Raw genomic sequence first — 26,357 nt, forward strand, 5'->3', positions numbered from 1 at the left:
ACAATTCAAACCACATATGGACACCTGGAGTGTCTAAAGGAATCCACCTAGACCCAATGAGAAAAACAGGACCTTAAACAAGTGGTGCCAATGACCCACATTGGCTCTGATAGGGGTTCTGAGACAAGGGGTGCCTGGGAACAGCAAAAACATGACAAGAAGTCAAACAGTGGATTCTAACTCAAGACCTGTGTTCTGCTTGAGACATCTTTTTAAGTCTGCTGCTCTCTCTCTTCTGTTTCTTCCCTGGAGATCTCTCTGTCCATGTCATGCTTATTCTGTGTGTGTGTGTGTGTGTGTGTGTGTGTGAGAGAGAGAGAGAGAGAGAGAGAGAGAGAGAGAGAGAAAGATCTCCAAGTAGTTTTCTCTTTTTATCCTTAACATTTGTCTAGATACAGCAACTCCAGTAAAACCCAAATCTAATCATTATTTTACATATCAATCCAATCATTTATTCAAGGTTTCCTTGAGTATTTCAGGAATCACCATCACAAGGCACAAGTTCTTAGATTCTTTTTTTTTTTTTTTTTTTTGGTTTTTCGAGACAGGGTTTCTCTGTGTAGTCCTGGCTGTCCTGGAACTCACTTTGTAGACCAGGCTGGCCTCGAACTCAGAAATCCGCCTTCCTCTGCCTCCCAAGTGCTAGGATTAAAGGCGTGTGCCACCACGCCCAGCTCAAGTTCTTAGATTCTTAAGGGACCGGAAGCATACATTTTTTTTTCCTTAACAATGCAAAAGAATTCAGGGATCTATTAGCCTTTCTTAAGCATACTTCAGAAGCCAGTTCAATTGCACAAAGTCATCAGATTACAATTTACCTCTCCTGGGAATGGCCTTTTGCCTGGCCAAACAGACCTTGAACTGTGGAATGTGCATGTCTTTTAATCTCCTTGCCTTTGTATCTTTCTCACTTGCTGGCTCACAGGGTAACTAACTTGGTTCCTTTAGAATCCTTAAAAAGCCCCTCATATGATTCCTCTTGCATCCTTATTTTTGGCAGAGTTGAGAAAGCATATATTTTCAAGCTCATGTATTTAGAGCTTTTTTGCATAGCCTTAAAAGCTGTCCTGAAATCTCAGTTTTCACAACTTGGCTGTGACATAGCCACACCCTCACCTCCAGGACTCCAGCAGTTTCTAACCAGCATGGAGTCATTAGCATTCACAGGGAAGACATTCCTCTGAAAATGAAATCCTCTGATTTCAGAGAAAAGAGTCCTCTGTGAGTGGGTCCAGAAAATTTGTACATGATTACACAAATAAGACTTACTTATACCTACAACAGCCATCAACACTCATGACAGCTCACATCAGTGCCTGGGGGGCAGGGGGGGGCCATGAACCATGTCTACCTGTGCCAACCAGGGCCACACTTGGCTTAGCAAAGTGGTGCTTGTTAAACTGTAGTTCGACATGGAGATGTATGGAAAGAGATTTGTCTTCTTTCAATGCACAAAACTCATTTCCAAATAGATTTCCAACGACTTAAAATAAAACCAGACATATTGATCCTGACAGAAGTATAAAGGGAGAACCTCACTGAATTCAATGTTACAGGAGACACCCTTCTGAACAGAATACTAATAGTACTGAAACTAAGATCAACTATTCATAAATTGGACCTAATGAAACAGTGATGTTTCTGTAAGGCAAAAGCCCAGTTAATTGGACAAAAGACCACAAAAGGATTGAGAAAAGTAATTTTACCATATCCACATTGTCTGATAATGTTTATATATATACCTCACAAAACTGGATGTTCTAATATCAAAAACACCATATAAAAATAGGATACATATTTAAACCATGAATTCTCAACAGACAATCTCAAATGGCTGAGAAACTCTTAAAGAAATATTCACCATCCATACTCATTATGGAATTGCAAGTGAAAACTAAGTTGTGATTACATATGAAACATGCCAGAATGGTTACGAAGAATAACACAAATGATTTTCATATTAGAGAGAATATAAAGCAAGTGTGCCACCTTCTACTGCTTTTAGGAGTACAGACAAATATAGCCAATATGAAAATCAGTATCATGACGCCTCAGAAATCTGAAAATACAACTACCTCAGGACCAAGCTATATCAGTCTTGGGCATATATGAAAAAGGTACTCCATGCAGCAACCCAGATGGACACATTCTCACCTATATTCATAATAGCATTGTTTGTACTAGTCAGGAGGTAAAAACAACATAGGTATCCCCCTGAGGAAGATCAGATAAAGAAAATGTGGCTTGTCTGTATAACACAGTATGAATCAGCTGCTAAAACTATGATAACTTAAAATGAATCCATGACAACAGGCTGATGACTGGAACTACAGTAAAAACATCCTACATGAGGTAACCCAGACTTAGAATGACGGAAGACTTATACTTTCCCTGACATGTGGATATTAGCTCTTAGGTAAAGTTTAATCTACGTATCCTCCACAGACCCGGAGAGGTTATGTAAGGAGAAGAGTTGTAGAGGGGAAACACACATTTCTTGAAAGCAGAAATAGAAGAGACTTTCTTGGTAGACTGAGGCAAATGGCAAAAAAAAGTGGTAGGGATCATTTGGAGGGGGGATGTAGGGAGAGAGTTCAGGGAGACAGAGCTGGGATTAGGGGACAATTGCAGGTTTGTAAAGGAACAAAGTGCCCTGGGAACTTTCAGGGAACTCTGAGGGTGACACTGGTGACCATTCCTACTAATTCAGGACAAAGTCTTAACTGGTCATCCTGTATAGGCAGCATGGATTCTGTGTTGGGAACAGGTTATATTTCACTGATTTGTGAGCCATGGATGGCTCAAACTACCCATGCTGAATACATTTAAAACATTTTGCTCTCTGCAACCAGACCAAAGGGACACTTTGTTTTGGACAACATTCACACAACCAGCTAAACGTGAAAATCAAGTTTGTGCAGGTTTGGAGCCTTCACCCCTATGTTCTAGTTTCTTTGTGGAGACAAGAGAGTCCACAGGCCAAAAAAGAAAATCTTCAAACTGATGCAAGCTATAAAACCTACATATACAGGGGCTGGAAAGATGGCTCAGCGGGTAAGAGCACTGACTGCACTTCCCAAGGTCCTGAGTTCAAATTCCAGCAACCACATGGTGGCTCACAACCATCTGTAACAAGGTCTGACGCCTTCTTCTGGAGTGTCTGAAGATAGCTACAGTATACTTACATATAATAAATAAATAAATATTTAAAAAAACCTCCATATAAACACTCCTGTGTATAAAGTGTGCTGAGCCTAATTGATATTGAACCTTTTTGAGGGGCCAAGCAATATTTGGTTTAACTTGAGGAGATGTACATCAGAGGGAACCCAATCCTTACATGGCCAGGGTTTTCAGAAAAGACTTAAAGACTTAAATAGGAAAAATGGGGTTTGCATGGGTCTCACCCAGGTCCTCTGCTTCTATGTTATGGTGCTTAGCTTGGTGATGTGTGGTAACCCTAACTCTGGGAGGAAGTATGGCTCTGACTCCTTTGCTTGATCTTGATGTTCTTTTCTTCCTATTGGCTTGCCATGGACAGCCCCAAAATGAGGGCTTTCATTTATTTATTTATTTATTTATTTATTTATTTATTTATTTATTTATTATATGTAAGTACACTGTAGCTGATTTCAGACTCTCCAGAAGAGGGTGTCAGATCTCATTATGGATGGTTGTGAGCCACTATGTGGTTGCTGGGATTTGAACTCAGGACCTTCAGAAGAGCAGTCAGTGCTCTTAACCACTGAGCCATTTCACCAGCCCGTAGTGCACTTTTTAAATTTATTTTATGTATATGAGTATTTTATGTATATAAGTATACTGTAGCTAGCTGTTTCACCAGAAGAGGGCATTGGATTCCATTAACGATGGTTGTGAGCCACCATGTGGTTGCTGGGAATTGAACTCAGGACCTCTGGAAGAGCAGTCAGTGCTCTTAACCACTGAGCCAACTCTCCTCCAGCCCATAAGGGCTTTCAACACGCCTTCTCTGTCTTGTTTTGTTCTGCTTGGCTCTCCTCTCCTTGTAACCTGCTCTCCTCTAAAGAGAAAACAGAATGAGAGGGAATCTGTGAGAGGGAGGAAAGAGGAGGTGACAGGGTAACTGGAAGGAATGCAGGGAGGAGAAACTGTAGACCTGATATGCTGTATGAGGGGAGAAGAATTTAGTTTCAATGAAAAATTAATTGAATTATTACTTGAATGAAAAGGTAAAGAGCTGGGAAGTGGTGGCACACACCTTTTTTTTTTCCAGAACTTGGGAAGCAGAGGCAAGTGGACTTTCGAGTTCCAGGCCAGCCTGGTCTACAGAGTGAGTTCCAGAACAGCCAGGGCTATACAGAAAAATCATGTCCCGAAAACCAACAACAACAACAAAAGAAAAAAATGGAAAAGTAAAAAGAAAGGAAAATGCAAAGGAGAGAAACAATGAAGAAAGAAATTCAAAATGATGAAGAGTAGGAGTGCATGATTTTTGACAGGTACATTTCTCATGCTCTTCCTGAAGAGGATGACCATCACAGAAGAGTTCATGCCAAGCCTGTGTGTGTGTGTGTGCGCGCGCGTGCACATATGTTTGTGTGCCTGTGTCTGTGTATATATATATATGCAAACATGTGGGAAGCCACATATGTCATTGCAGAGTGGCGCAGGCTACTGCTGGCCACCACACATAAGTTTGGGCAAACAACCAATGCTTACTTATGCAGTAAAGTTTTTCACCAAAACACTGCCTGGCCCGGGCATGATAATGAGGCTCTGCAAAGTACTAAGAGAATAACCAATCAGATGTGAGACATGCAAATGAGGTATGATAATGAGGTACTGAGAGAATAACCAATCAGATGAGAGACATGCAAATGAGGTATGTTAATGAGGTACTGTGAGATACTGAGAGAGAGAGTAACCAATCAGATGAGGAACATGCAAATGAGGCATAGTGCATAACCAATCCGGGTGTGAGACACGCCTCTCCTAGACCTATATAAGCAGCACCAGTTCTGGGCTCCGGGTCTCTTTGCCTCTACAATCAAGCTCTCCCAATAAACGTGTGCAGAAGGATCCTGTTGCAGCGAAGTTCTTGCTGGTCGAGTCAGACGTGAGCAAGACAAACACACATAAAACAGGAAAGAGACTCAGGTCATTGTCTTGTGTTATCTTTCATAAGGTTGGACTGTGGAATTAGAAGAGTAATTGCACGTTTATTTCTAAACAACCACTCTTGCTTATCAATATGAAAATTATGTTTGATTAACTATTCAAAAATAAGAAATGCATACATATTATTGGGTATTGATATTACAATTATATATTACACTTAACAGACACTCCTGGGCAAAAATATTAAATGTTGGGTTGGAGAGATGGCTCAGAGGTGAAGAGAACTGGCTGTTCTTCCAAATGTCCTGAGTTCAATTCCCAGCAACCATAGGGTAGGACACAGTCATGTATAATGAGATCAGGTGCCCTCTCCTCACTTGCATACATACATGCAGGCAATGCACTGTATACATAAAAAAAAAAAAGAACTAAAATAAATAAATAAATAAATAAATAAATAAATAAATAAAATAACACCTTTAAAAATACTCTTAAATATTTACAAACACATTCTCCAGAGCAAAAATGTGTGACGACCTAAGCCTGGTTATTTACTCAGAAGAATTGAAATGGGTCACTTTTCTAAAGTATTGCACTTCTGCTCAATGATCTCTTATTGCCATTATTTAAATTCAAGCAAAATCGATTCAGTCTGTTTCTTAACCTCATTTTTAATTTCGAGCCACTTTGACTCACGGGCAGAAAGTTCTCTTTGCAGCCACATAGAACAACTTTCTGGATTCTTCCAGTCTGCTATGTGACCTATTTGCTTCTCAATAACCTGGCAACTCTGGTGTAAAAAGCTTGACACTCACTTTTTCTCCCCTAAATACCAACCAGAAGAACATTATAAAAACATTTTGAACCTGAAAGCTGATGCTACATTCTGTGCTTTCTCCCCCGAATTTTCAATTTCAACCTGTAAGGTAGACAGGTCGGCTGAAGCTCTCACATCCATCTGACAAATGGCAATGTTATAAAAGATTAAAATCAGATGGGAGAAAGAGTCAGCAGGACATTGCTTAAGCTGTCATTCTGTGCTGTTTTTTTTTTTTTTAAAGATTTATTTATTATTTATATGTAAGTACACTGTATCTGTCTTCAGACACACCAGTAGAGGGTGTCAGATGTCATTACAGATGGTTGTAAGCTACCATGTGGTTGCCGGAATTTGAACTCAGGACCTTCATAAGAATAGTCAGTGCTCTTACCCACTGACCATCTCTTCAGCCCCATTCTGTGCTGTTTTATGACCAAGAGGGCACTGGTTGTAGGGATCCTTTATAAGGGTATAGTCCCTTAAATGTGACCTTGAACAATGTTACCAATGAGCACATGTGTATTATAAACAAAACAAAACAAAAAAAACCCTCACAAACTCCAACAACAATAACAAAAATCAAAGTGACTTTAACTGTTAAATTTCTCACTGTCCACCTACTATTCATCCTCCAAACAGTGAGGCCCCATGCTCTACAGATCTCTCTGCATGGAGATTAGAATGGTGGCTATGGCTCTGCAGTCTCTCATGCCTCCTTATGACTTCAGGAAAACCCATGCCCTCTAGAACCCACAAAGAAAACAACTTGGAAGAGCATTTTAATATCTGCTCCCTGCTAAGCATCATGAACACATGAAAAACCTCTGAAACTCAAATCTATTTTTGAACCCTGGAGTTAATTTCCATGAAACTTGCATTGTGGCTGGTGGTAATAGAACAAGGGACAGATGAATAACAATAGTGACTTTCAAGAAGAGCAGGCCATTCCCTGCTGAGGAAATGCCATCAATAAGATGATGTACGATCTTGTCCTTATGTGTAATATAGGCTGCTGATCTATAACCTGACACACACACACAGCTTCTCAGCTTACATAATTACATCAACAAAGTTTGATCCCACAGAACCTCCCCAACTTGTATACCCACCAATCTGTACAATTTCTATAAACATGCATGAATTAATCAATGCTGAGGAATTTAAAACAATCACTCACTTTGCCTCAGAATAATGACCCCTGCAAATGACTCCCTTAAACTTTAGTCTGTGAGCTAGCTCTTGTCTACATTGTTTCACCTTACTGTGTACACAGTAAACCATTCCTCCTGTTCTAGTCTAAAAGGCTGAAGACATGTTCCACAGGAAACCACTTTTCCTTTCACTGCAAAGGACAGTTAATTACAGAACATGAATGAGTGATTTTAAAAATGTACATACATTTAACATTCAAACTTAGAAAGTCTAATAAAAAGGAAAGCAGGTTCAGTGCCCTGGGGAGCATGGGACTGGGAACCGTGTTATAACATAGCTTGTCTCAGAAACATTTTTCTAAAAGGCTAAATAAATGTGCAGCTGTACAAAAATTAATGGATCTATTTTTTGTTTCCTTAAAAACAGTGACATATTGAAAGAACGTGCTCTCTGTCACACAACAGTTGGGATGCGTTTTAGAATTAGACAAAATTAACTCCAAATGAATCACAACAAAAATGATAGATAGAGAAGAGCTTGTAGACTCTACTAGAGGAACCAAGCCTGCCCACCACTGGCATCCTCTTAAGAATGTTTCTGTACACAAGCCCCTGCTCCAAATGCTTTTTGCAGATTCAGCCCAGAGAGGGAAGTTACTAAGATGCCACTGCTGGGTCCAGGAATGGCTAACACTAAGAGACCTCACACGTGGCTGCATCAAGCTGCTGGTTCCTGCCCAACCCCGAGCAGGGCCCACCACAAAGGCTTCCGCTCCTCACCTTTGTGGGCAGTGAGCATGTGCTGGCCACGTTGCAACTTCAGAGCTTACTTAGCCTTCCCTCAGTACTCAGCAGTTGAGGTCAAAGCACAACACACCAATTCACAGCCTCACAATAAACTCTCACAATGCAAGGAACATGCCAAATGATTTTGGGAAGAACCCTCCTCCTAATCTGACTGGCAGGCGCGTATGGAGGCTCTGATTGGTCAGTGCATCTGTCAGTTCATGTATTCACTTCCACTGGTTTTACCTTCTTTGGGCTCTGAACGGAGGCATATCTGACTATATTTTCCTTTCTGCAGCGTGGCTGGTGCTGGGCTTCAGGGGAAACCAAGACTCTGCTCAGGGACGGGAAATGCAGTCCATGATGAGGGGCAGGCCAGAGCTGGTTGGGGAGTTCCTGGGCTGTGACAGGTCCCGGGCCTGGGCTGGAGGTTGGGGGTGAGGTTCTGACTCTTGGTCATCCAGACACAGCTGGGAGTCCCAGAAGAGCCAAGAACTGAGTCAGGGCCCTTGGGGCACATATCTGTCTGATATGATTTTTAGTTAACTAACCAGATTGTATTGACAATATTTTAGCCTCGTAAAGAGTAAATTCTAAAGCATTTTTACAAACGCAAATCTATTCTTTTTGGGTCTCAATCCACCATAAAAGTATTTCAGGGCCTCTGTTAATTTCTTTCTGCCTTCCCATGGTGAAAATCTTTATTATATGAGGATGACATGAAGATTTTCTGTTCCATGAATGACAGTGCTTTAAGATCCTTGTCCTAGCTGCCTGGAAGCCAGTCTTCTCCTGACAGCCCTTGTAACAAGATGTAGAACTCCCAGCTCCTCTGTCCCCATGCCATCCTGGGCTTTGCCATGCACCAGCTTTGATGATAATGGAGTGAACCTCTGAATTGTAATCGAGCCCCAATTAAATGTTGTCCTTATGAGAGTGCATTTGTCATGATATCTGTTCACAGCAGTAAAACCATTATTAAAACAGGAAGGAACAATTGAAAGGAGAAAACAAAAAAACAAACAACTAAATGCCATTTCAAAAGACATATCCAAACTCACTACCATTGTTTCCTGTCCCCTGGAACTCCTTGCTGACCTTACCTGCCTTTGTGTTAGACATGAGGTGACGGAGAATCAAGGACACAGACTTCTGGAGTAGACAAGAAAGAGTACAAGGTCTCTAAACACTGCTGCAAGCTCCTTTAACTCCCTACACCCCATGCTCATTGGTACCAAGAAAGTGTCTGTGAGTATGAATATAAATGCTCAGATATACTGTGGAAACACAACTCTTTAAATAATTTTAGACAATTCCCATCACTGTACATGTCAGTTGCAGGTTTATTTCCTGGATTTAGAGTACAAAAAAAAAAATACAAAATAAAGAAAGAGAAAAAAGAAGATAGTTTCTGTTTCTTGTCAGGATATTTCAAACAAATCAGAAATTTAAGTATGAAAACATCAAAAATAGTAATTTAACAATGAATCCTTTTCTGAAGAGGTAGCAATTGTACATAATTAATTGTTAAGAGGATAATCATTATACAAGCTAAAGACAGGGAATTCTCTCACAGACCCCATGATGAGAGTTGGAGCCCCATGATGAGAGATGGAAACCCTGGGTCTCCAAGAATTCTTCACCAGCACATCTGTAAGACAACACACTCAAATGTAATGTCAAAGTTAATTCAGGATATTTACTGTTGCTTCCATTTACAAACACATAGTTAAAACATATTATTAAACAGTACCTGTTATTTAATTGACAATAGTCCTAATATGACTACAATTTTGTTACACATCATGCGAATCCATCAATTGTCTTGATTCTGGTACTTTAGGTAATTTCAAAAACAATACAAATGGGGTTAGCTGCAACATCTACTCAAAAGCATACTGGAAGTAGTCTTAATAAACTTGGCAAGTTCTCAGATCAACAGTGTGATCCAACTATGTAGACACAACAATGTTGTTCATTTCTCAATGTATAATGCTGCTCTCTTCAAAGGGGAAAAGTATGGATCAAGTATTGCTACTCCTGTAGAAGAAAACCCCGGCTTCCTAATGACACAGATGTTTCAAGGAGATAAACGTTTTGTCAGTATTTTGCTTACTCAATAGACACTCATGTACAAGAACGGAAGCAATGAATCCTAAACCTGGGACCAGAGGAGGACAAGAACTTCATTCAGCCAGGAGAGAGTGAATTCCTGTCTGCTCCTATACGAAGTCTACGATGTGTTCTTGGATTCGGTTAGCAAGAACTTTATTGAGGATTTTTGCATCAATATTCATAAGGGATATTGGTCTGAAGTTTTCTATCTTTGTGGGGTCTTTTTGTGGTTTAGGAATCAGAGTAATTGTGGCTTCATAGAATGAGTTGGGTAGAGTACCTTCTGTTTCTATTTTGTGGAATAGTTTGTGAAGAACTGGGATTAGATCTTCTTTGAAGGTCTAATAGAACTCTGCACTAAACACATCTGGTCCTGGGCTTTTTTTGGTTGGGAAACTATTAATGACTGCTTCTATTTCTTTGGGGGATATAGGGCTGTTTAGATCATTAACCTGATCTTGATTCAACTTTGGTACCTGGTATCTGTCTAGAAACATCTCCATTTCATCCAGGTTCTCCAGTTTTGTTGAGTATAGCCTTTTGTAGAAGGATCTGATGGTGTTTTGGATGTCTTCAGGATCTGTTGTTATGTCTCCTTTTTCATTTCTGATTTTGTTAATTAGAATGCTTTCCCTGTGCCCTCTAGTGAGTCTGGCTAAGGGTTTATCTATCTTGTTGATTTTCTCAAAGAACCAGCTCCTTGATTGGTTGATTCTTTGAATAGTTCTTCTTGTTTCCACTTGGTTGATTTCGCCCCTGAGTTTGATTATTTCCTGCCGTCTACTCCTCTTGGGTGAATTTGCTTCCTTTTGTTCTAGTGCTTTTAGGTGTGTTGTCAAGCTGCTAATGTGTGCTATCTCTAGTTTCTTTTTGGAGGCACTCAGAGCTATGAGTTTTCCTCTTAAAAATGCTTTCATTGTGTCCGATTAGTTTGGGTATGTTGTGGCTTCATTTTCATTGAACTCTAAAAAGTCCTTAATTTCTTTATTTATTCCTTCCTTGACCAAGGTATCATTGAGAAGAGAGTTGTTCAGTTTCCACGTGAATGTTGGGTTTCTATTATTTATTTTGTTATTGAAGATCAGCCTTAGTACATGGTGATCTGATAAGATGCATGGGACAATTTCAATATTTTTGTATCTGTTGAGGCCTGTTTTGTGACCAATTATGTGGTCAATTTTGGAGAAGGTACCATGAGGTACTGAGAAGAAGGTATATCCTTTTGTTTTAGGATAGAATGTTCTGTAGATATCGGCCAGATCCATTTGATTCATAACTTCTGTTAGTTTCACTGTGTCCCTGTTTAGTTTCTGTTTCCATGATCTGTCCATTGGTGAAAGTGGTGTGTTGAAGTCTCCCACTATTATTGTGTGAGGTGCAATGTGTGCTTTGAGCTTTACTAAAGTTTCTTTAATGAATGTGGCTGCCTTTGTATTTGGAGCATAGATATTCAGAATTGATAGTTCCTCTTGGAGGATTTTACCTTTGATGAGTATAAAGTGCCCCTCCCTGTCTTTTTTGATGACTTTGGGTTGGAAGTCAATCTTATCAGATATTAGAATGGCTACTCCAGCTTGTTTCTTCATACCATTTGCTTGGAAAATTGTTTTCCAGCCTTTCATTCTGAGGTAGTGTCTATCTTTTTCTCTGAGATGAGTTTCCTGTAAGCAGCAAAATGTTGGGTCTTGTTTGTATAGCCAGTTTGTTAGTCTAGGTCTTTTTATTGGGGAGTTGAGTCCATTGATATTAAGAGATATTAAGGAAAAGTAATTGTTGCTTCCTGTTATTTTTGTTGTTAAAGTTGGTATTATGTTCTTGTGACTGTCTTCTTTTGGGTTTGTTGAGGGATTACCTTCTTGTTTTTTCTAGGGCGTGGTTCCCGTCCTTGTACTGGTTTTTTTCTGTTATTATCCTTTGAAGGGCTGGATTCGTGGAGAGATAATGTGTGAATTTGGTTTTGTCCTGGAATACTTTGGTTTCTCCATCTGTGTTAATTGAGAGTTTGGCTGGGTATAGTAGCCTGGGCTGGAATTTGTGTTCTTTTAGTGTCTGTATAACATCTGTCCAGGATCTACTGGCTTTCATAGTCTCTGGTGAAAAATCTGGTGTAATTCTGATAGGCTTGCCTTTATATGTTACTTGGCCTTTTTCTCTTACTGCTTTTAGTATTCTATCTTTATTTAGTGCATTTGTTGTTCTGATTATTATGTGTCGGGAGGTATTTCTTTTCTGGTCCAGTCTATTTGACATTTTAAAATGGATGTTGAGTGCGTTTTGTTTTTAGAGTAGTTTAATCTAACAAAGTTTAAAACAGAATAATTATCTTGTTTGCATGTATCTTTGTTTTGTATCTGTGATAATTGAAACAGCTCACATAAAGCTTTAGAAGCAAGTGTTTATAACTGTTACCATGATTGGTCAAAGCTAATGGGAACTCTGTTGATTTAAGTAGAGGCTTGACATAAATGTATTGGTCCTTGTCTTACAAATTGAAATATCCTATCTATCATCTTTTTTTTTTTTTTTTTTTTTTGGTTTTTTGAGACAGGGTTTCTTTGTAAATCCCTGGCTGTCCTAGAACTTACTCTGTATACCAGGCTTGCATTGAATTCAGAAATCAGCCTGCCTCTGCCTCCCAAGTGCTGGGATTAAAGGCGTGTGCCACCATGCCTGGCTCCTGTCTATCATCTCTAAGTTTAACATTTACATATCTTTAATAACTTACTTGGGAGCTGGGCGTGGTGGCACACGCCTTTAATCCCAGCACTCGGGAGGCAGAGGCAGGCGGATTTCTGAGTTCGAGGCCAGCCTGGTCTACAAAGTGAGTTCCAGGACAGCCAGGGCTATACAGAGAAACCCTGTCTCGAAAAACCAAAAAAAAAAAAAAAAAAAAAAAACTTACTTGGAAAATTGCAACTTTCATAAACTTTCTAATTTCTCTTTCCATTCTGTAAATGCCGCAGACCCTCTGGGTCCCTTTGTCTGCATGGAACGGGTCTCTAGTCGAGAGTGGGCAAAGCGTAGGATGAATTTGACAGACAGATAGATGCACACAGGAGAGGTTGTGTTGGATCTGAATGTCTTTTGACGAGCATCAGACTTTTTATACAGAAGACAATAAAGAAGTTGGGTGACATACCCGCAACAGACAAATAAGGTAATCAGATGCTTAATGACTCTTACACAGAACAGAGGAATGAAAACGCAAAGACTGGCAGGAACTGGGCAATAAAATAACTGAGACAAAGTCAGCCCTATCTAAGGTCAGCTATAGTCTTAGAAGCCAGGTGTGAGATCTTTTCACTCCATGGTTCTAGCTAGGAGTTCCTTTCTAGCTAACCATCTCATGAATAATGCAATACTCTAAAACCAAAGCCCGATATACTTCCTAAACCATTGTAAATTCCTGTATATGGGTGTAACTCAGCTATAGTTCTAAGTATCTCTTCTGGTTTCTCCTACAGTCAGAAACTTCTTTCTTCCTTGGTGATGGTAGTTTCCTGTGAAAGACAGTGACCTAACTTTTACTCAAAGTGATAGTGTAATACCAGGGGCAGTACTGAAATTAAGCCCAAGGTCTTGCTCAAGGATGTTCTAGGACTGTTGGAACACTGGCTTTAGCTATGTCAGAATTCAATCTTAAAAGGCACTTATAATAGGATAATACTGAAAGAGAGCACATGGATCCATACACTAGACTAACGAGAGAATGGAAAATTAATGTATGGGTTAGAGAGGACGCCAGACTCCAGGACTGAGTTTCTGTGAAACTCTTCTGCCTCAGTGAGTAGCTTCCAAGCCTCGGCTTGTCAAACTGACTTGACCAGAGCTCGTGGCATGGAAACATCCAGCTATCCTAATCTTCATAGATAAAACTTTATTTATTAAAACTCAATCATTGCCTTTTCTTCCTCCTCCTCCTCCTCTTTCTCATTTTTGTTTTTTTGTTATTGAGACTGGGTTCCTCCATGTAGCCCTGGCTGTCCTGGAATTCAATACTATGCAGACCAGGTTGACTTTGAACTCTATGATCTTGCTGCTTCTGCTCCAGAGGTGGTCAGATTAAAGACTTGCCCCTTATTTCCAAGACTTATGTTTACATACTTATAATGTTTTAAACTTACGTTTTAAAGATTCCAAGGGACATTGATGTTTGACCATTGAAAGCATAAAGTTAAAACTGCAACTATTTCCTTAGTATCAGGACCAAATAAAAAAAACAATCTCTTAATCAGTAACAATAACATGCTCATTTGATCTTTGTTTTTGTAGTTGTGATGAATTGATGATTTTTCGTTATCTCAGTAAGAAGCATGTCAGGTCCAGGATGAGTGGCAGCCTTATTTTTTCTAATTTTAAACATATTGGAGAGGTTAAGGACTATAGCTGTTCCCAATTAAACTACCCAAATTGTTCCCAGTGGCAGCAGCTGCTCTGAGTTACTAGCTGCCAGCCCCAATGTTCTATGTTCCTGAATGAAATACACACTCACACACACACACACACACACACACACACACACACACACACACACACACACACAGCAGTTATATTTCATATGCCTAAAACAACTAAATGGCAGGACCATTTCCTGGCTCCTATATGGCCAATCCATTTCTTTTGATCTTCCCTTTGATCTTGGTAAGTTATTGCTTACCAAAACTCTATATTCCAACTTTGCTGTCCTTTATACAGTCAGGGCCACTATTCTCTGTCTCCTACATGGTGGCTATGTTCTCTATTCCTCACCCTCTCCTGGTGGTATCTCCTGACCCTCCCCCATCACATGCCAAATCTCCTCTTCCTCCTTATCTCTCCCAAGCCTGTGAATCATAAAACTCACTCCTCTTTCCTGCCCTGCCCTGCCCTGCTGTTGCTTGTCAGCATCTTTACTTACCAGTCAGAATCAACCTGGAGCATCCATGAGCATCTTACATATGGAAACTTTTGTGAGCAGTTTTGGGGACCAAATTGAACATAAGAATACAAGCAGCTACAAGGGTATGTTCTGAGAAATTGAGATTCTATTTTATTAGTGCCCATATTTTAGCATGTTATAATCAAATAAGCAATTGTATCAGGATCTGTAGCCACCGAATGAAGATATACTTACTAATTATGCATTTTACTAACCAGAGTTTGCATTTTATTATGCCAATGAAAGAAATAGGTGATCACAACTTCCTCATTGTCTGTCTAAGGCTTACTGTAGACAGTAACAATGCCCATGAAGAACTCGGAAGGCCTCTGTCTCACAGTGAAAGAAGTTCTGGGTGTGTGTCAGTAGAAGCAACAGGCTGGTTGGGAATCCAGGGCTTGGCTTTGTTTAATAACCCTTTAAAGATGGCAAGACTTGATCCATAGTATGAAGTTTCATTTTTAAGAGACTTAAGTAATTAAACGAATTTTCTTTAACATTTTAAGTTTATCCACATAAAAGGATCATATCCAACTTCATGGTAAAACAAAAAGTGCTTTAAGGTGAAGATAAGCTTTGGTTATATATGCACAAGCCTGGCATGGTGGCACACACCTTTAAACCCAGCACTCAGGAGGCAGAGGCAGGCAGCTTTCTGAGTTTGAGGCCAACCTGGTCTACAAAGTGAGTTCCAGGACAGCCAGAGCTATACAGAGAAACCCTGTCTTGAAAAACCATAAAAAAAAAAAAGTTATGTATGCACAAGTCATACAGCCTCAAGCTGATAGAAGCCTGCTTGCTGCTGGGTACTAAGCCATGGATGGCTGCAAACTTCCTGGAACAAGATAGGGGCTGGAGGAGGATCCCCTGCAGAGGACTTCCAAGTTGGGACTCATGCTAAAGAGCACACTGGGGAATGAAAGTTCACAAGTGTTTCAGTGTTGCCTTCATTTCAATTTCTTAGGTGAAGACTGTAATTGTTGCAGATGCATATAAAATTTAAGAGGCAAGCAACTCCCCATAGCAAAAGCCAACAGAGAACCTGAAGTAGACAGGCTGACAAGCAACAGGAGCAACAAACAGCCTTAGGGAAAGCTGTGGATTGGGCCACCTCAGCCCACACAAAGGCCAATCTATTACACAGAATTTCAAGAGACCTCCAGGACAGAGATTAACATCACAATCTCTTGTGTACTCCTTTTAAAATTCCACCATATATCCCAGGGGGTATAAGTACTGCTATTTATGCATATTCTTCCCCCATTACTCATCAAAATCACACAGGAGAAAAAAATGGGAGCAATCACAGACTCTTTTCCCATTTATTTATATGTACAATTTAATTGTCTCTCACCCTCAACCCAATGTTCCTGAGTCACTGGAGAACTGCATTTCATAGATTTGTAATCCTCTCTCATAAGACACTGGCAGCTCTGGGATCTGAAAGGTGCCCACATGTTTATGCTGATACTATCTATACATTTGCATATATACGATAAATAGACATAGACTTGATGTAGATTTATAATAGATGCAGACTTGATGTATACGTTCAAAGTCTTCACATGAAAAAACGTTTGATTTCCACCTAAATTTTTATTTGAGTCCATAGATTCAAAAATATTGCACATTTTAGAGTCAGAGAATCCTCCATAACTGTATCCATATTTCTAAAAGATGAAGCTGACTGCATGAGCTTATGAAAAGCACTCACCATACATTCTGACTCTGACAAACCCAGGCATATCAAAAATATGAAGTCTTATGAATATTATAGTCTCCATAGGCCACAAGCAAGGCCTGAATCTGAAATTAGAACAGACTCCTGAGTTGAGTGACATCTCCACAACAGCTTAGAGTCAGATCATACCCTAGGGGAAAACTGAAAATCACCATCTGTACATGGTCTTTTCCCAAGCTATTCAAATGATAAATAAGTGGGCCTAAGGCCAGCATGTTGACTAAGAGGGTCACCACAACTGGGAAGCACAACAAAGCATTCAGTAAGACACAAGCATACATGCAGGACTAGAGAAGGAAGAAAACCTGAATAACAAGCCAGTGCTGTTAACCTAACACAAATCTTGCCACCAATTTATCCACTGGTATTTAAAGTTGAGAAACCCACACACAGTTAAGTCTCCATCCCTGATATCCCCTGTTCTGGATTGCAGATCCTGTGAATGAAGAAGCTCTCATAACAATAGATGACCATCCCTGCAGATCTGAAGGACTTCAAAGCATCCTGTGCAGGTCCATGAAACATAATTTTTTCTGAAGCCACTAAGGTGAGGCTATCAAAAAATCTGAAGATGGAGTACTGAGACTGGATAATCGAGAAAATGATGGTGTGTCCCCTCTTCAACATTTCAACTTAACAGAAGGATACATGCTAAGTCACTGGACACTGGAACCTTGAATTCTCCACAGAACATTTCACACCTGAAGGCACACTCTTTGTTGTCATTTCAGGTTGAAATTTCCTTATAAACACCTCATTTCCCTTGTTATTATATACCTTAGTGACAAACCAAGATCCATGCTCCTATTTAAAAGTCTATAGCTCCTTATCGTGTGGAATATCAGGGGTTCACTGTCCACCAGAGTTTTATTGACACTATAGATCCCCAGACACTGTAGCTCTGGGACATTGAATTAGATCACTGACAGGCACACCAGGTGATCTGCAGATTTACCTGAGATTGAGAGCTAGTGATAGGGCATTTATTGATATTATGACTGTATGCACAGTCCCTTTCATCACATATAGTTTCTGTCTCTTCAGGAACTGGTTTTTATTATTCTGATAATATGATTCATATTGCTAACCACTTGCTCACTTTGCCTAATGCTCCAGTGATAAACTCATTTCAATTTTAAAAATATTGGCAAACTAAAAACTTTAATGTGATGCTATTCTGAAGAAAAGCATCAAAAGGCCAAGCAACAGGTTTATGGTTTACAGTTGGCCTGCCTCTTCCTCCCAACTGCTGGGAGTAAAGGGGTGCGACACCACGCCCAGGTAAAACTATTAATAAGACAATGTTTCCTGGGCTGGTGAGATGGCTCAGTGGGTAAGAGCACCCGACTGCTCTTCCGAATGTCTGAAGTTCAAATCCCAGCAACCACATGGTGGCTCACAACCACCTTTAATGAGATCTGATGCCCTCTTCTGGTGCGTTTGAGGACAGCTACAGTGTACTTACAATAAATAAATAAATATTAAAAAAAAAAGACAATGTTTCCTACAAATTCTTCAGCCACAGAGTTCATTTTTGAGCGCAGGACATATCACTTCGTTTACTTCATTCTTCTTTGTGTTCAGAAACCAATCTTAGAAACCTGTTTCCTCTGCATCAATCACTCTATTCAGATCCATCACTCCGTTCAGACCTCTCCACTCAGCCCCAGCTCAGTTGTCCCATGCTTGAGGGTTTAGGGACATTCTATTTAAAGCGCTGCTCCACCTTCTCCACAGTCACTCATCCTATGCTCTAGGCTATATTCCTGATGCCTCTTCTTTGTTAGATGAACTTTCCCTCTAATAAACGAGATTTCTGATGTCTACTTTTGAATCTCCATCACAAAAAATGTACAAAATCAACTGGGTATTAAGTTAATAAAACCTTAATGGACTCATCAATGGGAGGAGATGCCCTTGGTCCTCGGAAGGTTCTATGCCTCAGTATAGGCCAATGCCAGCGCCAGGAAGCAGGAGTGGGTGGGTTGGTGAGGAGAGGGATGAGGGAGGGGCTAGGGGAGTTTTGGGAGGAAACTAGGAAAGGGGATAACATTTGAAATGTAAATAGAGGGACTGTTAAGATGGCTCAGCAGGTAAGAGCACTGACTACTCTTCTGGAGGTCCTGAGTTCAAATTCCAAGAAACACATGGTGGTTTACAATCTCTATGCCTTGTTCTGGTGTCTAAAGACAGCTACAATGTACTTACATATAATAAACAAATTCTTTTTTAAAAAAAATGAAATGTAAATAAAGAAAATATCTAATTAAAAAGAAAGAAAAAATGTAAAAACAAAACAAAAACAAACCCTTAGTGGCCCTTAAGCACATACCTTCTCGTGGGAAATATTTAAAAAGAGAGCCTGCATGTTCCAGTGCTAGTGCCTGCAAAGCAACCAGCAAGCTGCAGCACTCCTGCCCAGGGCCACAGGGAGTCACTGTGGCCCTGTAGGAGTTCTCACTTGGCAGTCCCTCTGCCTGCCAACTGTCTGGCCATGAGGGGCCACAGGGCCTCCACTATGCCATCTCACTCAGTGTTCCTCTGCTAACCATATCTCCAGTGGCCCCATCCCCATCCCGAGTTTATCTCACTACCATGCGATGCCCATTCACCCCACGATCAGCCATAGCACCACCTAATTTCCTGGAAGAAACAAGACTCTTAAAGCTTAAAGTTAACCAATCAGATTTATTTTTCAATATAATCATGATTTAGAAGATGCCAATAAATAATTTCAGAGACAAATGATAAAGCTTTACCCCAATTTATTCTACCCTTGTGAAAATCTCAGCTAATTGCAGCTGTTTAAAACCACTGCAGATCAGGATCTTGTTGTCTGTCTGCCTCTGTGTTGGCTTCCTAACTTCCCTTCCTACTCCTGAGACCTCAGGAAGACCTGCTGAGAATTCAAAATTGTCTTTCTCCATCAAGCCATCAGTATGCCCAACATCACAACATTCTTACGGGCAAGTGCAATTTTAATTAGATATTGTTATTACTAAGTCTCTAAAAATGTAAGATAGTCCACACATACAACACACCCAGTATTAAGCTCAACTTCAATGAGTTATCAATTTCACTATTAGAGATTGAATAAAATGTTTACATCAGAGAATGTTTACATACATGTCAATTAGGAGTAATTATCTGGCTAAACATTCATGAACTGTCACAGCTCCACAGGTTCATCGAAAGTTAAAAATCAGAGCTATTTAATCCCAGCACTTGGGAGACAGAGGCCTGTGGGGAGCCTCCCTTACATTCTCCATTACACGATGGCACTGACACCCTGTGTTCTAAGTAGTAAACAAGCAAGCTGCGCATGTGCAGGGGTAGTTTTCCACTCCATGTGCTCTGCCTTCCCCGTGACGACAACTCCGGTCGATGGGCTGCAGCCAATCAGGGAGCGACACGTCCGAGGCGGAGGACAATCCTCCATAAAAGGGACGGGGCTTTGCCATTTTCTCTCTCTTCTCCTCTGGCCTGTGAAGAAGTAAGCAATAAAGCTTTTGCTGCAGAAGATTCCGGTTGTCCTGAGCGTGTTCTTACCGGTGGGGACAAAAGCTCAGGATAAGTGGTGCTGAAATTCGGGAACTACCATCACACCAGCGCAAGGAAGATCCCTCGTTTGCGGGGCAGAACCAGAACTGCGGGACCCGTGACAGCTTTACGAGGTATGTCTGGCCTTGAACTTTCCCTAGTGTTAAAAGCCCTTTTGTTCCTTTTCACATGTCAACAAGTTGTTAAGGCAGGGTGGAGATTCTGGACGAAATTCAAGACAGTCTATCAGAAGTAAAGCAGGGAGAGAGATCAGGAGCAAAGAGGAAACATGGTGCACCAAATAAGTATACAGGCCTTTCCACGGGTCTTGAACCCGAGGAAAAGTTAATGTCAGGGAAGAATACCTGGGGAGAGATTGGAAGGAAAGAGGAGAAAAAAGATGAGTTTAAGGAGCCAGCTCTTAGTAGCTCTGAATCAGATGAAGAACTTAGCCCCTCTGAGGAAACAGACTTGGAGGAGGAAGCAGCTCGTTATGAGAGAGCAAAGTACCAGCCAGATAAAATGCGAGCTTATAGGTCAAGAAAAAAGCCAAAAGCAGCTGGCAAAGGCCAGCTTGCTGCTCGGCCTCCGGGCAGTCGGCTTCAAGGTCATAGTGCACATCCACCCTATTCGGAGCCCCCGCCCTGCGTAATGCATCAGCCCTGCACAGAGAGGTAGTGCACAGAGAGGCAGTGAGCAGACTCGTTCATTCCAAGAGAGGAACAAAGCAAGATGCAACAGGCATTTCTGGTCTTTGAAGGAGCCGAGGGTGGGTGTGTTCACGCTCCGGTAGAGTATATACAGATTAAAGAGCTTGACGAGTCGGTCCGTAAATATGGAGCCAATGCTAATTTTACCTTGGTGCAGTTAGACAGGCTTGCCGGCATGGCACTAACTCCTGCCGACTGGCAAATGATTGCAAAAGCCGCTCTCCCCAGTATGGGCAAATATATGGAATGGAGAGCTCTATGGCAAGAGGCTGCAAGAAACCAAGACAGACAGGGTTTAGGCTTTTTCTAGGGGCCATTGGGGCAGCACAACCCATATGATTGGGCAGTTTTAGTTACCTACTTTTCAGGACAAATAGATAACCATTATCCAAAACATCCAATTTTACAGTTTGCCCAAAATCAATCTGTTGTGTTTCCACAAATAACAGTAAGAAACCCACTTAAAAATGGGGTTGTGGTATATACTGATGGATAAAAAACTGGCATAGGTGCCTATGTGGCTAATGGTAAAGTAGTATCCAAACAATATAATGAAAATTCACCTCAAGTGGTAGAATGTTTAGTGGTTTTAGAAGTTTTAAAAACCTTTTTAGAACCCCTTAATATTGTGTCAGACTCCTGTTATGTGGTCAATGCAGTAAATCTTATAGAAGTGGCTGGAGTGCTTAAGCCTTCCAGTAAATTTGCCAATATTTTTCAGCAGATACAATTAGTTTTGTTATCTAGAAGACTTCCTGTTTATATTACTCATGTTAGAGCCCATTCAGGCCTACCTGGCCCCATGGCTCTGGGAAATGATTTGGCAGATAAGGCCACCAAAGTGGTGGCTGCTGCCCTATCATCCCCGGTAGAGGCTGCAAGAAATTTTCATAACAATTTTCATGTGATGGCTGAAACATTACGCCGTCATTTCTCCTTGACCAGAAAAGAAGCCCGTGACATTGTTACTCAATGTCAAAGCTGCTGTGAGTTCTTGCCAGTTCCTCATGTGGGAATTAACCCACGCGGTGTTCGACCTCTACAGGTCTGGCAAATGGATGTTACACATGTTTCTTCCTTTGGAAAACTTCAATATCTCCATGTGTCCATTGACACATGCTCTGGCATCATGTCTGCCTCTCCTTTAACTGGAGAAAAGGCCTCACATGTGATTTAACATTGCCTTGAGGCATGGAGTGCTTGGGGGAAACCCAAACTCCTTAAGACTGATAATGGACCAGCTTCAAAAATTCCAGCAGTTCTGCCGTCAGATGGATGTGACCCATCTGACTGGACTTCCATACAACCCTCAAGGACAGGGTATTGTTGAGCGTGTGCACCGCACCCTCAAATCCTATCTAATAAAACAAAAAGGGGGAGTCGAGGAGGCTCTACCCGGAGTACCAAGAGTGTCTGTGTCTATGGCACTCTTTACACTCAATTTTTTAAATCTTGATGCTCATGGCCATACTGTGGCTGAACGTTATTGTTCAGAGCCAGATAGGCCCAAAGAGATGGTTAAATGGAAAGATGTTTTAAGTAACAAATGGAAAGGACCGGATCCTATTTTAATAAGATCCAGGGGAGCTGTTTGTGTTTTTCCACAGAATGAAGACAACCCATTTTGGATACCAGAAAGACTCACCCAAAAAATCCAGACTGACCAAGGGAATACTGATGTCCCTCATCTTGGTGATGTCCAGGGCGACAACAACAAAGGGAGAGCAGCGTTGGGAGATACAGAATTGGACAGCTAAATTTGAACAGACCCTTCGAAAATTGCGACTTGCCCCACGCACTTGGACCTGTCCCTGACCAAAGGATTATCTCCTCAACATTTTCCTTCTTTAAAGAATGGGTGGGGGTGGGATTATTTGGAGCTACACTTTGCTGTGGATTAGTGTTGCTTCTCTGGTTGGTCTGTAAGCATAAGGCCCAAACTAGGAGAGACAAGGTGGTTATTGCCCAGGCGCTTGCAGCACTAGAACATGGTGCTTCCCCTGATATATGGTTATCTATGCTTAAGCAATAGGTCGCTGGCCACTCAGCTCTTGCACCCCATGAGGCTAGTCTCATTGCACGGGATAGAGTGAGTGTGCTTCAGCAGCCCGAGAGAGTTGCACGGCTAAGCACTGCAGTAGAAGGGCTCTGCGGCATACATGAGCCTATTCTAGGGAGACATGTCATCTTTCAAGAAGGTTGAGTGTCCAAGTGTCCTTCCCCCAAGAAAAATGACACGGGACCAGACCATGACCCCTCCAGGTGATGAGCCTGGGAGGAGGTTTTGTGTACGGCTCCTTTACCTGCACACTGGGGATTTGACCTTTATCTCCACTCTCATTAGAATGGGTGGCCTATTGCTTCTATATAAAAGAAAAGGGGGAGATGTGGGGAGCCGCCCTCACATTCGCCATTACAAGATGGCGCTGACACCCTGTGTTCTAAGTAGTAAGCAAGCAAGCTGCGCATGTGCTGGGGTAGTTTTCCACTCCATGTGCTCTGCCTTCCCCAGGACGACAACTCTGGTCGATGGGCTGCAGCCAATCAGGGAGTGACACGTCCGAGGCGGAGGACAATCCTCCATAAAAGGGATGGGGCTTCGCCATTTTCTCTCTCTTCTCCTCTGGCTCGTGAAGAAGTAAGCAATAAAGCTTTTGCTGCAGAAGATTCCGGTTGTCCTGAGAGTGTTCTTGCCAGTGGGGACAAAAGCTCGGAATAGAGGTCGGCAGATTTCTGAGTTCAAGGCCAGCCTGGTCTACAAAGTGAGTACCAGGACAGCCAGGGCTATACACATAATCCCCGTCTCGAAAAATCAAAAAAAAAAAAAAATCTGAGCTAAATTGTTAGTAAATGTTTGATTAGATAAGCCCCATAATATTTTATCTTCTGTCATAGCACCCATAATAAATCACAGTTCCCTTTTTGATGACATTTGGTTAATAGTTTTATAGCCTTTGGGAATATTTTCTGAATAGTAGAATGCCTATTTACTATCTGAAACCAATACACTGTTGACACTTTTAGACTGGCAGAGTTCTCATTGCTGTTTTGACTATCAAAAAGACCTAATAACCATCCTCCTATAGAAGAGCATAATCAATACTGTTGATCAATATAATTTTAGGAATTCTTATAGGATAATCATTGAATTAAGTAGACATCTAATCGCCTATAAAACGTCAATACAAGAAAGTATGTGTTCCTAGTTCTTTAGAGATCTGTTCAAAGGGGTGAGCTAATACCTACTGATTATTATATATTTATTAATAACAGGAAACTCATATAAATAACAGTAATTTTTCATAAAATGATTGCTCCAGGGCATTGTCTATCAGAGCAAAAAAGTTATGTTTGTTGTTGTTTTTTTTTTAATTCAAGACAGACCCATCTCAGGAAGATCATCTATTAGTTAATAGCTTGTTATATGATGGTCTCCATCAAGATAAAGGTGAAGACCAATGCTCAAGGTTGTCCTCTCAGAGACTTAGGCCAAGCTTGTGTGATAGTACCTTCACATCTGCCCATGTGTGCATGCACACACACGCGCACACACACACACACACTTATATATACAAATCCACATATGGAGACATTCACAAACATACATACATATACACACACCTTTATACACATACTTACACACACAAACATACACACATGTATATATGTACATGTGCATACACAACTTATTTATGAAGGAAACAGTTATGAAGAGAACAATACACTGTCTTTAGCTCATGGACATCCTTGGTATTGGGTAGTCTATTGATCATATGTGATAAACAATTCAGTGTTCATGATTGTAATCTTTGTAACTGAAGCTAAGGAGGGGAATTGGGATTGTGCACCTTGGTTAAAATTTGAATTCTTATCTTCAAGAGAACAAGAGGAGGGCAGGGTGATTAAGCATGGACTGCTAACATGGATCAGATTGTGCTGTTTGTACAACATTGGACACATCCTAGACCAGGTAAAGTTAAAGGTTGAAGAGTAAGTTTCATTACTCAATCAGTTTTAACATTCTAGCATGGATTGGGGAAGGACATACACATTGCCCCTGCCCCTAGAACTCTCCTCACCATACACCCCACCCCTAGATGAGGAGATATCGACACTTGATGACTGATTGCAGGGGGAGTGAAAGTCAGTTTTCTTCAGGACAGTGATTCTTGGTGTGTTGGCTACCCAGGGGAGGATTGTACTCTGAGGACAGTACTCTTATGGGCAGTGCTAAATGGACTCCTCTGGGGGTTACTGAAAAAGAAGGAGAGGAATGGGGATGACATAGGAGGAGGAGGAGTGTGAGGAGCTGCCCTCACATTCGCCATTAAAAGATGGTGCTGACATCCTGTGTTCTAAGCAGTAAACAAATAATCTGCGCATGTGCTGGGGTAGTTTTCCACTCCACGTGCTCTGCCTTCCCCGTGACGACAACTCGGCCGATGGGCTGCAGCCAATCAGGGAGCAACATGTCCGAGGTGGAGGACAATTCTCCATAAAAGGGACGGGGTTTTGCCTTTCGCTCTCTGCCTCCTGAAGAAGTAAGCAATAAAGCTTTTGCCACAGAAGATTCCGGTTGTCCTGAGCGTGTTCTTGCTGGTGGGGACAAAAGCTCGGGATAGAGGAGGAAGAGGAGGACGAGGAGGAGGAGGAAGAGGAAGCTGCAATTGGTGTGGGACTCTGAGGGGAATCCTTTCAGAACGTGACTGGGGCTGAGTAAGGCTGACTACAATTAAAATCTATCATATGTATAAAATTCTAGAAATTCACAAAGAACTAAAGATTTATAAGCATTTGTTGAAATTACCTTTTATTGGAGTCCAAATACACACAAAGAAAGGGGAGGCAGGGGCAGGGACTTGCCTGACTGGTTAGGTATGAGGTACTGAGTTTGGATCCCAGGATCCAGGGAAAGCCTGGTAATTGGAAGAGGAGGGCAGAAGTGACCCTGGGGCTTGCTGGTCAGCATTCTACCTGAGTCAGAAAGCTTTAGCTCATTCCTCACGTTCAGTGAGGGAACAACGAAAATACCATGCTTGATTCCACAGTATGGACACAAATGCAGACACATAGACATAGTATTGAAAATCTCATAGATAGCTTGAGGTACATTTAACAATGTGACACATCTGTAATTGTGAAACTCTCATTTTTTTAATAGAACATTTACAGTACTTCAGAAAGGGAAGTACTACTAATATACTACTATAGTGTCAGGAGTTATCGCCTGAGACCCAACGTTTCCATGTTGAATGAAAATCTGTGTTACATAGGGAGTTGCTGGCCAGCCTGAGCTAGAATGTAGGACTGCTTCTTCCCTCTACTTGGAATGGAGAACAGAAATTCCTAAGATATACTCTTATAAATTTCTAAAGTTTATTGATATCTGTTTTAATATCTCATCATTGTCTCTAACTTTATTGCTATGTATTTTTCTTTGGTTTCATTGCTAACAGTAGATTAATTATCTCTTCCA

The sequence above is a fragment of the Mus caroli genome, unplaced genomic scaffold, assembly GCF_978045245.1.
Source record: "Mus caroli unplaced genomic scaffold, Mus_caroli_1 scaffold_4, whole genome shotgun sequence".
Lineage (NCBI taxonomy): Eukaryota > Metazoa > Chordata > Mammalia > Rodentia > Muridae > Mus > Mus caroli.